Source organism: Buteo buteo, chromosome 25, assembly GCF_964188355.1.
Source record: "Buteo buteo chromosome 25, bButBut1.hap1.1, whole genome shotgun sequence".
Classification (NCBI taxonomy): Eukaryota; Metazoa; Chordata; class Aves; order Accipitriformes; family Accipitridae; genus Buteo; species Buteo buteo.
The window spans coordinates 4,334,051-4,350,528 of NC_134195.1; positions in this window are offsets into that span (position 1 = coordinate 4,334,051).

Here is a 16,478-nt window from a genome sequence, read left to right on the forward strand (position 1 = left end):
AGTTCTCTTTTATTTTCAGCTGTCCTAAGAATGCTGGCTATTTCATAAAGATTATTTTCCATTTCTTGTTTCTGGTTATCTTGCACTTTTTTTTTGTTTAGGAAAAAAGCAAACCATCTTAGGTTTAAGAGTGGTTTTTTTTGTCAAAATCTGATAACAAATTCCCTGCCTCAAGTGCTAGAGGGAAAAAAATAAACTGGAGGCCTGCAAAGCCAGCTGTGTTGTCATCTTAACTTTTCTTGGATCACAGTAGTAAGAAGAGCATTTAAAACTCTAATCTTCTTAAGAGAGAAGAGTTCTTGCTATATTATTCTAAAACAATCTTATGAAAATTGCAAGATGACAAATATTTAACTTAGTATTATCATTTTAAATTATATTATTGCTGTGTTATTTGACTGTGATTCATAAAGTCTTCCCAATTAATTTTCTTAAGCTATTACTAAACAGCACAGTGCATTTGATGGTACTGAGAATTGAAAGAAACCTTCCTTCTTTTTTTCCACAATCTGTTTAAAGTCTGAAAGGTATTAACAGCATAATGGAAGTTATACAGATGGATTTTCAAAGTCTTCAACAAAAAAGGACTAAGTCATCCATGATTGATCAAAGGGATAAGTGGATTTTCTCCATTAAATCTTGAAAGACAGGAGCTTGATATCCAGTATCTTAATGAAGTATCAACTCTAAAGGAATAATTTTCCTACTGTTACACTGATGGAATACTATTAAACTCTAAATCAATATGAGTCAACTATTTTTTATATTTGGCATTAGTCTTCCCATAACATATAGCTACTATCAGAGTGAAATAAAGGCAATGTCGTCTTGTTATATGGATACACTTTTCAGTTTATCTCAATATTTCTTATTTATCACCTGCTGTTATGCAACCTTCATGGGTCATCAAAATTGGGTAGGGAAGTGCATATTTAGGTATTTGAAGATCTTTTGCTGTGTAAGAATTCCTCTAATTTTGGATAATTTACTACTTCTTAAAAAAGGTCTTCCTACTATGAATGTCTGTCTAGTAATGATGTTCTCAGAACCGCACAAGATACTGCATTAATACATCCAGAGCATAAAAAAGTTGCCTCTGTTAAGGTAAAACTTCTGAGTTGAGCCTCAGATCGTGTTCAGTTTTTTGTTACTGTGCCATAGTGCAAGAACCGCTGATCTGCTGTATGCTTTCTCTTTAACCTGGAGTACACAGTCGGTTTTTTTAATTCTAAAAAATCATGGCTAGTTGCCACACATTTTGTCAGCTAAGGCAGAGGCTCTAATCTTCTTGTTGGGGAAGATTTTGTTTAGTGGTGCTGTCAATTAATTTGCCATTTGATTTAATATGAGTATCTATTTTATATAAAATGTTGGTTATAATCATGGGAGAGAGAGTGAATTTTTTTGTTGTGGTTTTGTTTGTTGTTTTTTTTTTTTTTTTTTTTTGCTTAAGGAGGCTGAAGGACTAAGAAGCTCATTCTATCTCAGCCAAATTAAGGGCAGGACTGACTCCACTAGAGGGCTTTAACAAAAAATCCATGCAGAGTAATGGGGGAACAGGGCAGCAACCATCAGTTTGCTTACCAGTTAGAAGAGTCATATTAGAGAGATGGGATTTGTTTTTTTCTTATATTAGGAAATGTTAAGGTAGATGGAGAGGGCAGCTACAGCACCAGCAAGGGAAATACTAGTTATGGCACAGGCCATGGAGGCAGCTGGGTGTTGGAGTTGTGAGATTAATGTCATTTTAGACCTCGTTCCTCATACAAGATATTTCCTGGCAGAGCTGCTGGAGAAGAAGTTTCAGGTGCTGGAAATGTAAATGAAGACACTGATAGACTTCAGACAGAGCTTTAGGGATGCGAGAAAAAGCTGAGATGATATTGCAGGTACCTGGCATACAAGAGGACCTGAAGGGAAAATTTGTATAGAAGAAAGGGCATTATGTGACTAAGAGGAAAACGCCTGGCTGTGTGCAAGAGAACCCACGCGCTGGGGTAGGCTCAGTCCGTTAAGGAAAAAAGCCAGCAACACGTTATAATGGGATAGCAAGAATGAAGAAAAGAACTAGTCTGAAGTGAACAGACAATGAGACAATAGAAACCTTCAGAGACAGCGTCCAGGAGAGACAGAAGAATGCTCCAGAGACATACAAAGGCAGGATGAAGTACAGGAAGAAATATGAGCAGAAGAAAGAACACTGAAGACAGATAGACGAGTCTCTTGTTAGTGCCAGTGCATCACTAGAGCCTCATTACTGAGAGGAGTAAGTAGGCATGTTACGAAAAAGAATCAAAAAGGTGCTGTCTCCTGGGGAGCAAGAGCACATTAGGGAGCCTCAGGACTGAGAGAAAGCTGACATAAATGGGAAAAAGGCCACTGGTTGCTCTTCACGTCGGAGCAGGCAGGCAAGTTCTTGCCAGAGACAACAAACTCTTTAATCTGATGGGGAAACGCAGTCCAAGAACGGAAAGCTTGGGGATAATGCCTGTCTGGGAAGATGGACAAAAAAAGATTCAAGAGTTTGAAGAGCAATAAGTGATTTCTTGGTGATTATAGTATATTCAAAGATTCACGGGTACACCACCTTTCCTTAAAGGAGATTGAGTTTGACATTACTTTTCCAAAAGGGTATAAGCCAGGTAATTGCCAGAGAAAGTTGAGAGAGTCTCAGTTAACCTTTTTCCCTGTACAAATACCATGAGTGGTTGAAACAATCTATATGCTGTGATTGTATGATTTTATATCAAAGATTCGGCTGCAAGTGAAGGAACACACAAGAACGTACGTATTCTAGCTGGGAGCTCAGGTCTGGGTTGGTGGGAACCACTCAAAGGTTTGTTTCATGTTTGCAAAAAGACTGAGATTCTTGAAAAGGTTGTGAAACCAGACATTGCAGGAAAAGTGAGAAAATGGAGGAAAGGTAGGGCTAACTGGAATGAAAGCATTCATACACTCAGAAAAAAGAAATGAGGGAGGTGGTTGTGTTGGGTATTCATTAAGTAGCTGATGGAATGAAATGCACTGTGGCAGCAAGGATAAAATGAAATCTTTTCTGATAAAGGTTACCCCTAAGAAGGATGCTAAAAACTGTATTACAGACTTTTCACAGCTGGATATGGATCTAGCTAATAATGAGAGAAATACATACAAAGAAATTGTATCATTAGAGGAAATTTCAGCTTCTCAAATAAAAGCTGTGGAAAAAAACCACAAAAAACACCAAACCACACAAAGCACCAAACATGATAAGGCCGAGACATCTGGGATATTATATTTAGCAAACTTTTTGACAAATAGTCAGTGAAACAGTAATGTTATTTTAGATTTGGATTTCATGAGTAGCAAAAACCTCATAGAATAAATGCTCGTATAAAATAATCCTGGATTGAGTCAATGTGACAGATTTTGATTTTTTGAATTGAAAGATAGAAAAATTAGGACAAAATAGTGTATGACTTTCTAAGGGTAAATGTAAAGAAACAGAGGAAGTTAGTCTGTAAAGCTGAATGGGATTTAAACTCAAGAATTTCTTTGGGAAGGGGGTGGAATTGCTTTAGGTCTGCAGTGCAATACTTTGAGTTTTTACTAAGTAAGATGGAAAAAGTAGCAAAGAAGAAATACAATTCCCCTGGAAAAATATAGAAAAGGAATGGATTAGCAAGAAAATTTATTTTTGTAGTTAAAATGTACAGAAAAGGAAAATGTAAAAGAAACTGAGGTGGGACTTGAAAGGAAAATTAAAATAAATTGCTACAAGTAAGGGAATATAGAATAAACTTCAGGCAGTTTTGCATTAAATATCTTCTGTACAGCAATTTTGGAGGCCAAGACTGTGAGCCAGATGGTCCCTTCAAAGTCTCCCTCTCCTTTCCACTCAATTTCTACACTTTCTGTCTGGCAACAGGAGGAGGAAAATAGTGGAAAATTAATTCTAACATTAGCTAGCTTTTGTCTCTTTGTCTGGCCCCATTAAGTCAGCCTGCAGACGTGAATGTACCAACAACTTAGAATGATGTTGCTAGCAGCATTGCCAGGAAATACTCTCCTATTTAGGGACAAAGGATTCATTCTGATGCTAATGAATCCACTAAGTATTCAGCAGAGTTGTCTGCCTGATACCAATGGCTCAGGTATAGAGCACAGCAGCTGCATGAAATCATCGCCATACTTTTTTTTCAGACAAATCCAAAAGACCCATCCATGATGGTCAGAAGGCACATTTTGAGGTGCTGCTGTATGCCCGGAAGTTTTACAAAGCTGAGCCCTCTGTCTCTTCTTCTTCAGTATGTACAGTAGCTCTGTCGATGGACTTTACACGCTCACGTCTCCACCAAGTAGCGTCCATCCTCATAATCCTCATATCATACGTAGAATAAGGGTCTTGCCTACCTGCTGCAACTCTAAAAAGGGGTCGTTTCTTACCAACACACAGTTCAACCCAGTATTATCACCTAAAGCTTGTCTTTGGAGCAATTAACAGGGAGACTTTTAAAAGTCAGCAGTTTTGACCGCTCCCACAGAATATTGAAACCAGACCCGATTCTACTTCATTTGTGATTCAGATTAGCAAGTGGCCAGAAACACCCTGATTTCAGTTCTGGTTGGCAAAAGGACTGTGCATCTTCCCCTTACTGAAATAAACACATTATACCTGTTACTTATCAACTGGGAAACTGCTACCTCCAGCTACCGTAAATTTATGCATGTATATATTTGTTTTTCCTTACAGTTACAGTGATCAGGAGCATAACACCGATTTTCTGGGATTAATACTGTTTCCACATACAATCCGGATACACCATATGGTCATAATCTTCATCATCAGTAGACAAAACCCTAGCTGCTAGAATGGATTTATTTCAAGCACCCTTCTGTATTTCAGCAAAGATATTGTGCTCAGTAAGATGGGTACATATCAGAGAGTTTAGAGTGAAATTATATCTACATGAGGTAGGATTTTATGAGTGGACACAGGCCTGATAGAGCCCCAAAACACAGTAGGAAAAGCTATATGAAAAATATAGATGGTTATTAAGGAAATGTCTCATTCTGCCTTGTAGAGTTTAAGGAAAGACACTCTTTAATTAATACCCCCCCCCAGTTTCTATTTTTGTAGACTCAGCAGTACCTGACTGTACTGGCGAATCCATGACATTAATTATTATGCCTATTAAAACAAAGGCTGGATAAAAGCCTCTTTTAAAACTCTAGTTCAAAATGACAGCTGCTGTTTTGTTCTGTGATTTATCCCCAACACAAACTCTAAAACTGAAACTACATTTTGAGCTGTAATGTAACCAGACAGCTCAGATAATAAAAGATCATCTTTATTAGTGGCTATATCCTTGATTAGTCTCTTCAGTGAAAGAAAGGGTTATGGGTGACATTTACAAGTGAATAAAGGCATTAGCTAGATAACAGAACAAATAAAAATAAAGACATTCTTCTGTCCTTGTGCCTAAACAGGCAACAAATAAGTTTGAGATAAGAAGTCACTAACATTTAAAAAATGGATTGATTTGCTTTCAGAAATAGATGCAGTGGCAATCAGTCCAGAGAAAGAATATCACCTCAGCTGGAATCTACCACCTCTATTCATATTTGGTAAGCAGTGAGACTATATATGGCAGAAAATTCTCCCAGTAAGTGGAAGTGTTTATACTCCCCCTTGACCTTTATATTTACCATGGACGAATCGAGCTGAACAACTTTAAGAGAGTGCATTTGCTGCAAAATATTTGCCACTCTTTTATATAGCTTTGTCCTTTTATTTTAATACATATCATTATCATAACCTTCATTTCTGGATTGTCTCAGAGGCACTGAATAATGATGTACTATGACGCCAAAAGTCATGTCTTAATGTTGACAGCTGATGTTTCCAATATCTTGCTTCCCAGAATACTTCTACAGTTATTCAGATCTCCTGGGTCAAGGTTTGCCCTGTTATTATATGTGGCTCACTCCATTTCAGAAAGATCTCCACACAGAAATTGAATTTTATTAATAATATTTTTACAGGACTTCTGTGAGCTTCCATTTTCATCCATGGCCGAAAACACTTAAAGTAGAAATTGTTGAAAAAAAACCAAAACCAAAACCTTAATAATTCCCCTCTGTCTTTTGTCAACAGTTGAATGCAACTGAGATTTTTCCACGTTTGTAAGTTTTGGATGGCACATTTTTAATTCTAATAATATTCTCTGTTGTAGTATTACAACAATTCTTCTGGTTTTCATCCTTTACATGATATGAAGGAAAGCCTTCAGGAGAAAAAATTAGCATATTTCATATATGCACCCACTTGTACACATTTCATAACCTCAGGAAGAAAACGCATTTGTTTCTCTCCTATTAGTGAGTAGTGGGAGGTTCTGATTTTTTTTTTTTCTACTACCAATGAATAGTGCTTACTGAAACCAAAAACTAACACAGAATTTTAGATGTATGAATTCTGCACATCTTAATTGTTTGCCGTCAAATCCAGGCTTGCTGACATAGGTTTGGTATTATTCATGTCCAGGATTCTGCATTGGAACAGCTATTTCAAATTAAAGGTAAATTTCTGAATGGGTCTTTCCCTGCAAACCTCTTGCTGCTATATTGCTAATGCTCACTAGAAGCCAGCTGAATTAATCTCAAGCGCAGCAGAACCTTCTGTAATGCCATATGAAGAATTTGTCACAGTGACATTCTTGATTCTTTCCGACAGTTGAATGACACACAGCATTGCTAATTCACAAAGTAATGCTGGGCACTTTTATGCAATGTGACTTTTCATCTTCCCCACAATTGCTTGCTCACATATTTTGTTCCATATTAAATTACTCATATGCATAACTGATATAATCTCCTTTCTGCATTCACATGTGTCCACAAGATTTAGTTATTATCCTGTCTGGAATGAAGTCTGGCCTCCTCTCTCACAATTAAACAATTATTCTGGCATTTTATATCTCCCTACATTAGGTGCAAAGAAACACATTATAAAAATTGCTCTAACCTATATTAAGGGAGCTTTCCTAATTTCCATTCCATTACCCTTATATTCCGGATGAAAGCTAGATATCTTGGGCTACATCCAAGTAAAACAGAGGTGGTGATTACTGGCAGGTGGATATATATGACAGAATCAATGTACTTTATTAATGTCTTCCCTTAGCTTGATTTCCTGAAGGTAAAGTTTTGGCCATTTTTAGCACATGGTGCAAGATCCATTTTTGTCTTCTTTACTAAGCACGGTGTCTGGGACCTCCCTGGTGACTAATCTCTAAATCTTCACTCATAGCTCTTGTGGTGCAGCTTATTTGATAGCAGAGCAGGCGCAGGAGCCGTGGGACACCCTGGAGATGGTTGAACTTTGGAGAGCACGTTTGCAGCCACATCTGAGGGGAAACTTGAGACACGCTCCCCGTGAAGATTTGCTTAGCTTTCAGGGCATGTCCACTTCCATTATTCTTGCAGGCTGTGTTTGTGTGGCTCTCAGATATTCCAGTGATTTAAATTAATGACAGGAGTGAGCCCCGAACCACCATGTTCTAAGTAAGCATTGCAGCCTAATAAAGAAAAAGGGGCTTCGTGCTAATAAGGTCTGGGGCAGGCAACGAGCTCTGAAGAGCCCTGCTTGATCAATTAAGGGCCAGAAAATATCGAGCCATGGGTAGACACCTATATACGAGATAAAAAGGGGTTGGGTTTAGAATATTCACTATGAACTACTCATGAATCAGCCACAGATGCAGAGCTCTGGCTCCGATTGCTTAGCTGGGTTTGCACGACAGCATGCCGAGGAAAATCACAGCGTGTGCTCTCAGCAGCCTCCAGCCTGCAAAGGATCTGCTAGGTACCTTCACGGCAGCGATTCGTGACAAATGATGTGTCCATTATAAACTCCTTGCTCTCCAGGAGGAGCGAGGGAGAGTCGGACCGGTGGGAAATCACGGTCTCCCAGTCGCAGCATAGCGGGGTTGGTGCTGAGTGAGAGGCTCTTGTGTATAGACTGCAGCACTGGAATACAGGCTTGACTAGACACCAGGACACCCCGGGGACCAAGGACCATTTTCCAGCTCTCACGTCTGCAATGAATAATGAATCCCAGCGACACGTCGGGCAAACTCTTCATGTGCGCTATTCCTCTTTCTCCATCCTTCCTCCTCACTTCTACCCTGCCTTTGGAAAGGAATATTATAGGGACGTTTCAGTCAGTCCCCTGGTTGGCTCCTGCCCCACAGTGAGTGAGACAACACGTAGGTTTTGTCTAATCAGGGTTTAAATTGAGGTTTTACAACGTACACTAGTGCAACCTCTCTCTCTCACACACATTCATATTTATGGTTTCTTTTAGTTAATCATCTTAATCCATCCACCTGTTTGGAGGAAAAAGGCCAACAGGATCTAAATCAATCCCTGAAATGTCTGGTCATGGTGGGGAAGAAAGGGACCCTGATAACACCTGATAACATCTCACATGTCTGGGCATTAGGAGTCTTGGCAGAGCATATTCCAGCTGCACCACGTTACCCCAGGACGCAGATCCTGAAGGTGCTGCCTTGTCTCTGTGTTGGCTGCCTTAGCATTTGTACTTGAGAGAGATTTCTGACTCAGACTAAAAATCAGCTATTGCAAAACACATGGCTCCCACAGATGGTCTAGTAAAGCCAAAGTATTTTCTTTCTCCTAGAGTTTCCGCCAATCCCACCAAGGCTGTGTGTGACAGATGCAGTTACAGTTGAGATACTTTTTAGTGGTTACTATATTTTCACTGTCGGCACCAGTCCCTACTGTGCCGCCACATGTAACTTTTCAGTGGCTCCCTTTGTACAGCGTAGAGTTCATCAAAGGCAAAGTCATGTTGTCATGAATGAATAATGTCCACATGGCACATGGTACTCTGCATTTTATTTTGGTTCTCAATGAGTAACTCCTGTAAAGAGATTTTTCTAATGTACTATATTTGTATAATAGGCTTCTCGTGGCAGTTTTGAACACATGTAGTCAATTTAATTGATTATGCTCCTATTAAAAATAGTCATACACCAGTGACAGTCTTGACAGCCCATCTGTAAACAACAGAAGCTATTTAAACCCAGCACTATAATGCTAATTGGTAAAACACTACTTGTGTCTGCATATGAATCTCTGGAGTGAAATCCTCACGCCTTCACCGTACAGGATGTATTAGGGGAATGGACATGAAATTCTCCTCTAGAAATCCTCCGGGCATGAGGAGCACCTTTGCAAAGCAGGAGCCTGAGATAAAAAGAGGTGCTTTGGCTTTGTTTTTCTGGCTGGTAGCCCTACGCTTCCAGAAGCCCAGGCTGGCGATTGCCGCAGCATATGCCCGGTACAAGCATTGCCCTTTCCCTTTGGCCATTTCCCACTCCACACGCCAGCAGCGAGCAGAAGGGCAGGAATACAGGCACTTCCAGCTCTGTTCAACTGCCACATTTTCCCCTTACATTATGGTGATCTTTCTGGGCCAAATAAACAGACTTTCTATGGGAAATTTGACTGGGATGGAGCACAAAGTAGGTGCATTGTAAAAGTAAAACCCAAGCAAAACCTGCAGCTCTCTCAGGTACAGTAGCAATCTTTTAAGGGAGAAAAGACACCACAAAAAGAAAGGGCTGAACTCTCAACAGCTTTAATTTAACAGGTCCCTTGTCACCACTGGAATGACAATGATTTACTCTGGCTGAGGATGTAGGACACTGAATTCTTCCTTGCATAACTAACAAAAGATTTTCCTCCTAATCTAATTCCTTCTTCCCTCTTAACCATCCCTTTGCTCTAGAGCTTCTGCTTTGAGAGGGTTTAAGGCTTATGGCAGAGAAAATGCAAGTGCGCAGACTTCATGTTCAAAAGAACATTTGATGTCAAGTACCGAGCGAGCACTCGTGGAAAGCTACCGCTCCGGTTCCTGAACATAAGCCAAGGGACCAGCCATGCTTTTGGGGCCAAAACTCTGAGGTGCCAAGTATCTACAAATCCCACCGAAACAGGAGGAGTCAACAGTAACTTCCAGGCTCTAGCCTTTATTTCCAAAATAGCTGTTTGAGGGGATGTCTTCATTTTTCTCCAAGACACTTTTCGATAGTTCAGTGACATTCTCTAAATTTCCAGTTTTCAATTTAAGTTTGGTTCTTTGAAAACGTATTTGACAAAACTCCTGTGCATGAGTTATCTGAACTAAATAATAGGAAACGTACCTCATATTTAAAGGAAATCCTTCAGCCCCTGTTGGAGGTACTGACTTCTATTACCAATAGATCAATACCAATATAATCAATACTTCCATTACCGGTACCATATGAAGGGATAAGCCATTTCCTCACTATTTTTTTTACATTTTGCTTCTTTTTGAATACTACAGAGCTGTCACATTACTTATAGAGTCTCCTGTTACAATATGTATTTGTATAGATCCATTTTTGTTTTTCTTTTTCTCATACACACAAGTCAGGATAAACCAGGCAAGCTTTTCATTTTTTTTTAGAAATTGGAGCAAGTATTTATTTCTTTTGACTTATTAATTTAAAAACATCAGAGAATTCACCACAAATCACCACTGTACCACATCATTATGTTTAAATCCACTTTAGCCATTGTAGGGACTTATTCGTCCATTAATGGCTGACTGCAATGCGTGTGCATCTGGCACTTAAAATTTCTGCTCCCTTCTCTCTTTCAGTAATGACTTCATTCTGAACCTTTTCACAGTGTAGTATTATTCGGAGTAAAAAAACTTCACAATACTTGTCCAGCAGTTGCTGCAGTCTATCATCACAGAATATGCAAACTATTACGTTCTAAAATGTTTATAGACACAAGTGGCCTAAATCTGTACTTCCCAAGTAGCGCCTAAACAACAGTGAAGCTCTGTATCCTGAAATCCTTGTGGTTGCCACAAAAATCTAAAATGCAGTATGTGTGTGGTACTATACCTATTGGTTTAATCATTTTGCTGAGACATGCCAAGAACTCGAATGGTTCCTCTTATTTCTTTTTCTTTTTAGAAGCAAAACTTTTCTCTGTAAGATAAAATTTTTATCATGTTTATCAAGATAAACCTGAATAATTGACAACATATATTTTTGGTTGGTTGGTTTATTTTGTCAATGGTCTGTGACACCTAAGACTGCTATAGGGCATGCGATACATGCTGACCTGGCAAAGAGTGTATTTTCTTGGTGTCCGTCTAGTTGGTTTACACAACACAGCATTCATTATAGCTTAAATGTCACCTACACTTTGCTATTCAGATTTCTATTTACTTTTTGGCACTTAGCCCCCACCCTTCCACTTTAGGCACCTGCCACCTTTAATTACCAAACTCATCTGTTAAAGGGCTGCGCTTTCTATTTTTTAAGTCGAAAGCTTGCCCACAACTTCTCCCTGAAAGCATACTTACTGAAAACTAAGGCAGAATTTCATACAAAGGTGTTCCTTGCAGGTTGCTGCCCAAGGACTGGAGTAGCCGATCTAGGGCTGGCTGCACTGAGGTGAGAGGTTTACAAATGTAGCCTAGAGCTGGACACTCAGATCCCAATTAAAAGGAACGTTTGGGGCATGTATTTTATTTTTTTCTCCTTTGAAACTCCAGTCTGACTGATGTATTGAACCAAAGTTAATTCTGCAGGCCTGTGTACACACAAATAATGCCAGTATATTTAAATGGATGCCCTCAAATGAGTTGATATACATTTAGCTGGCTTTAGTCAGGATGTCAAGAAACAGTATTTATTTTTCTACATCCAGCCCCACCAGTGGAAGGGGTTATTTCCTCCTCGCTCCGTATTACTCCAGCATATCTGACAGGAAAGCTGCGTATGGTCCTACCTGACATTTCATACTCCTATGCCAGAAGGATTTTTCCTCTCCTCTCCTCCTGTCTAGCACGCAGAAAGATCTTCTTGACAGTTTTCCATGTGCTCCTTGGCAGGTGGTACAAGAGGTTTTCCTGATTTTCCCTGAGAGGGGAAAGGGAACAAGAAGAGTCAGGGAAGCCCTGAAGAGTGTCGTACAATAACTCTCCATGCCCGGGGGTATGGCTTTGTGCGTTGTGCCCATATGCACAGACCGTGCGATGTTCTGTTGCTTGTTTGGTGTGTCAGGTTTAGCAGAAAGCTGCTCTGGATCCCAGAACCATTGTGTAGGTCTCTTGGCTGAGGAAGGGCTGGGAAGGGAGAAACTAGAAGTTATGACTGAGTACAGGTTACGTTGCAGGCAGCGCCAGCGATGTATTTCTCCCTTTCCCATTCAAAACCTTATTCCTCTGACTAGCAAGTCTTCACTTCTCCGTCTCCTGCATGGAGTAAAACTACATTTGTTACCTATGTCTGAAAAAGTGAGATCTCTATGGGAAACGGATTCATACAGGACATTCTTCCCACAGGGACAGCTCCTCTGTGCAGCAGGGTGGTCCGCGAGGGGTCTGTCATCCAGCCTGGACTGTAGGTTTGAGGCATACTCTGTGCACTTACCATTGCATCACGGTATTATTCATACAAGGCAGTAATCCTCCTCAGAGTATAATTATGCACAGTCTGCTGAGCTCCCAAAACGTAATTACCTCTCTATGGGGCTGGGTTATGCTCACAGGCTGAGCCAGGGCATGACTCTTCGTTTCAGGGCTTGGGTGCCCCATACTCTGCCAAGATCTTTTTTTTTCTTCTGTTCCTTCTCGACAGGTAAACAGTGAAAAATAAACATTTTCCTGACCCAGGCATGAACTGTACCAAGACTGTGGTGTGGATCTGAATAATATGATCTTCTGCTCCTTACAGGCTTGATAAGCTGCAAAAAATGTGCCATGGTTTGAAATGCAAAAAAAAGACTCCCACATAGATTTCGCTGGCCTCATCGAGTTGAGAAATGGGGCTTGGGCTTTTCCAGAGACCTCAGACAACTCTCACTTTCCAGATTATGGGATATAAAGCACTGGCTTCAGGGACAAAAAAAACATTATAAAAGCCTGTTGTTAGATCTCAGGGGGGCAATCTAAAAGGTTTCTGAAAAAGAACAGGGACTCTTACTGGATGTTTTGTTGTAACTTTCTCCATCCTGCTGCTTATCTCTGCTCCTGAACTCTGCCCGTGGTACTTAGCTACCGAAGGAGGGGTATCTGTCAAGTTTCCAAAAAGACACAGGTAATTCTGAAGTTTTTTTCTCAATAGCTTCTAATAATTTGTCCCCCCTGCATACACACTGCTTTTGGCTGTGGGCCAGGAAAATGGAGAGTGTTTCCAGGGAGATTTGAGCTCTGCTGAGTGCCATATATTACAGTAGGCTCAAGGAGAATAAATCCAATATTTTTATGGAACAGTTTAGATACAGGAACAGGCAAATTGCCACACTAACACATTCCCTGTCTCCGAAGGGAGGCAAGTAAAATATTCGCTCAGCCTTTGATGAGCCTCCTATCCTCCATCATCATATAAACCTTCCAGTGAAGGAAATCTGCATGGTGCTGAGTCTTAGCTGCTCGCCTCTCCTGCTCCTCAGCAGGGAAGAGCTGGCTGGGCTGGATGCATCCAGGGCGGTCCTGAGGCCTTCTTCCCTCAGCAGAGTATCCAAATGGCTTACCAGCTGCTTGACCGCTCTGGAGATGAAGATTCATGGCACCATTAGCCTTACAGAGGAGACAAGAGGACACCCTGGGCAGGGCTGAGCTGAGGAAGGCACCTACTTGGTGTTATTCTAATTAATTGAGGTGATAGAGAGAGCCTCACTTGCTTTAGGAGAGCCAACTGCTCTGGCAATAATTAGGGCATGAGTTTTTGCCCCTCTTCAAGGCTCTGTTGTAGATCAACATGTCGTTAACACAAAGTTGGACTTTTACATTTCACCTAGACTGGGAGACAAATGATGCCTGCAGATGAAAAATCCCACCTTCTTGGTTTATATTCCTGGGGTGTTTCTTTTTGCTTTTTCTTACCCCATATTGCAAGCTCTATGGTGAAAGATCCATTTTGTTAGTCCAGGTGTGAGTTACACAATTGAATCTCTGAATATGGAAGCATTTCACTGCCATTTTCAAGGTTAACAATTAAAAGAATGGTTAATTCCATATGAAAAAAAAAACCAACTGTATTTGATCCTCAGGGACTTATACTCAGCTGGTAACCGCACAGTGGCTTAATATAAAATGCATCAACACCTCCCTGCTATTTTTTGCAGAGCCAATAAAGCTTTCATGCACCATTACATGCTTTAGCCACAGAGCGAACTCTGTCATCACGCATTTTTTATTAGTGGGGGTCTGGCCACCCCTTCCATTGGACTGATGAGGGCTTTTTTCCTTGCCTTTGCTCCCACCAGAAGGACACTGGTGCAGATCAATAAATTGGGCAGGAAGAGACCTCTGGGCTGCTCCACGTTCTCCTGTGACTCCACTGGGTGACAGGCAGATGTCCTGCGGCCATCAGAGAGACTCAAGCTGGCTTGGAAGGAAAGCTCCTTTTGCCAGTACTTAAGAGGTAGGAGGATTCATTTTCCATAAAAATTGCTTTTTATTAGCAAGCAGGCGGTGTATCAAATTCTCTTGGTATTTTACTGCGTACCTAGGCGCATGAGAAACTCATAGCCTTCATCTTCATCGCTCTGAAAGAAGATTCTCCAGAAGGCAATAAGCTCGGCAAACGATGGTTCTCCTGATGGAACGCTTCTGCCATGTACCACCATCCTCCCCAGCACAGAGCAAACAAGCCTGGTCTTCAAGAGGTCAACATGGACATGGTCTCCTGGCCTTCAAGAAGTCAACATGGACGTGGTCTCCTGGCCTTGCACAGTTCTCCTCCTGCAATCTCCATTCCTCCAACCTCTCCTCTTCCACTGGGCAATCGAGGCCTAACAGCAGGCAGGGCAATTTTCTGCTGCTACATTCTGTATAAGGCTGCTTATCAAGACTGTGGTTAAAAAGGAATAGCACTTGAAATGGAAAATTTTCAGGTCTCATTTTTAAAAAGTTTACAAAGCTCCAACCTTATAAAACTCTTTTTTGGTTATTGCTCCAGAAATATCTTTTTAGCAGTCCTGACAGCTTTCAGAAACAAAAGAGCCTTCCAAGAGAATTTTAAAGAGTTTTTCGAAAACACTTTTGCCTTTGTATTTGAGAGAGGCTTTGGCAGCACTGTAAAACAGCAGTGTTTCTCTTCGCTCCCTCTTCTCTTTGTCAATCATCTGAATTTACACTGCATTTAGAGTTTGTCGCATGAAGTACTGGAGACTTAAAATCATTCCTTCCAAACTGGTAATTTTTGTACGGCAAATCTTGCTGTGAGGCCATGCGAAAATGAATCAAACAAATGAATAACTTGGAGAATGATGAAATCCTGAATGTAAATATGTTAAAGAGCAAGCGCTTTCTCTACTCTTCCTTCTAACAACAGATTTCTTGTTCTTTTACTAAAAAGAATACAACGGCTAAGCATTGCTGAAAGAAACTGCTGATAAGGTAACTTGACATGTTTTTTTCCAAAATGGATTTTTGCTGTAAAGAATTTGATTGAAACTCCCATGTGAAAGCAAGAAGAGAATTCCTGATTGACTTTTGTTTGGAGACAATGTAAATGAGAAGTAACTCCACCAATTCATTAGGAATGCACCAGGGCCACCATTACATATGTAAGAGGAGGCCAAAAGAGGCGATGCAATCAATTGCACTCAGTAATGCAAGTGATGTATTAGTAATTTGCAATATATTGAACTGGAAGCCTATCTTACAGCCCAGTAAGGAAAATGTATTTCTTCCAGCAACAAGTCAGTCCTTCCTTCTTTGCTTCCCTCCCTGTAAGTGTGGAACATTTCTGTACCAAAACTATAGAAAACAGGCGTGTGGTGCAGCTAGCCAAGCACATCTCTAAAGTGACTTCATATCTATCATAAAGCAAAGCTAAACTTTCTGCCTTTGTTCACCTGTACAGTCTTTATTAGGTATACATGTAGCGGAGCTTTAAAGCCATTTCCCACATAAAATATTTCGTGGAGCATATGCAGCTTCTGACAGCATGAACAGTAGGTGAATTGGGTCTGTAAAGCACAGGCATTCAAGTGATTGCATGGAAAATGTAGTAACTATGAACGCACATCCTGACACCAGTAAACACATTATATTTATATTTTAGTGTTTACACATATTCCCACAATTTTTAACAGTGTTTTGTGTTAGTGTATTGGCTTATTAAAAATACAGCTTCTATGCATAATTAATAAAACACATTAAAAACATTTTTCACATTCTGTTTGTTACTAATAAGACAAAATTAGAATATCACACCAAAACATGTGTATAGCCAAACAAAAAAATGTGGAAGTTAATTTGACTAGAATTTCCTTTACTGCATAGTCACAGTAAGGAAACTGGAAATGTATTCAGACAGACACACTGGAGTGCGATTCGTCTGGTTACATGCTTATATATGTGCTAGCAGTTTATGCTTCCTTTATTGTAAATGGAAGGAAATGGACATTTCTAG